Genomic DNA, 1,422 nt, shown 5'->3' with positions numbered 1-1,422 from the left:
GTGTCCCAGAGGAGCTGGTATTTTGTGTGTTCATTTTTGTTGAATAGCATGAACATTTGAATTTCCTTTCTAATCTCTTCCATGACCCACTCATGATTCAGCAGTGTGTTGTTTAGCCTCCATGTGATACCGGACTTTCTTTGGTGGCTTTTGGTGTTGAGTTCTAATTTTATTCCCTTGTGGTCAGAGAGAATGCAAGGTATAACTTCAATGTTTCTGAATTTAGACAAGTTTGCTTTGTGGCCTAAAATGTGGTCTATTTTAGAAAACGTTCCATGTGCTGCTGAGAAAAACGTGTATTCTGATGCTGCTGGGTGAAATGTTTGGTAAATGTCTGTTAAGTCTAGTTGATCTATGCAGCTGTTTAGATCTGTGGTTTCTCTGTTGAGTTTTTGCCTAGTTGATCTATCTAGTGGGGAGAGTGCTGTGTTAAAATCCCCAACAATTAATGTCTTTGTATCTATATGGGATTTGAGGGAAAGTAGTGTTTCTTTGATAAATTTGGGTGCTCCATTGTTTGGTGAATAGATATTTAGAATTGTAATATCCTCCTGAAGGAGAGATCCTTTAATTAGTATGTAGTGACCTTCTTTATCTCTTCTTACGAATTTTAATTTGAAGTCTATTTTATCTGATATTAGGATTGCAACTCCCGCCTGTTTATGCGGTCCGTTTGCTTGGTAGATTTTGTTCCAGCCTTTAACATTGAAAATGTGTTTGTTTTTACGGGCAAGATGTGACTCCTACAGGCAGCAGATAGAAGGGTCTTGTTTTTTAATCCAACTAGACAGTCTATGTCGCTTAATTGGAGAGTTCAGTCCATTAACATTAAGAGATAGGACTGAGAGGTATTTGGGAGTTCCTGCCATGTTATCTACCTTCTTGGGGGCTGCGAAAACTGGGTTCTTCCTATGGTTCTTGGATTCTCAGTTTGGGTGCACTTTCTTGGCCTTTATTGCGGTCTTGTTGGTTTTCTATGTGTAGGACATCTTTAAGAATCTTTTGTAGGGCTGGTTTGGTGGAGATGTATTGTTTCAATTTTTCTTTGCTATGGAAGGTTTTTACTTGGCCTTCGGTTATGAAGGAGGGTTTAGCTGGGTACAGTATTCTTGGTTGATAGTTGTTTGATTTTAGGGCATGGCATACATCGTTCCAGGCTCTTCTTGCTTTGATTGTCTCTGATTGTATCTGAGGTGATTCTAATTGGTTTCCTTTTATAAGTGATTACCCTTTTCTCTCTGACAGCTTTAAGGATCTTTTCCTTGTTCTGAGTTGATCCTGTGTGGATTATAATGTGGCGGTGGGATGTCCTATTCTGGTCTGGTCTATTTGGGGTTCTAAAGGCTTCTTGTATCTGGACCGGCCTATCTTTTTGCATGTTTGGGAAGTTCTCTGCTAGGATCCTGTTAAACAAATTTCCTA

Source organism: Dipodomys spectabilis, unplaced genomic scaffold, assembly GCF_019054845.1.
Source record: "Dipodomys spectabilis isolate Male_0828 unplaced genomic scaffold, ASM1905484v1 ptg000033l, whole genome shotgun sequence".
In the NCBI taxonomy this organism is placed as follows: domain Eukaryota; kingdom Metazoa; phylum Chordata; class Mammalia; order Rodentia; family Heteromyidae; genus Dipodomys; species Dipodomys spectabilis.
This window is presented reverse-complemented; position numbering follows the sequence as displayed.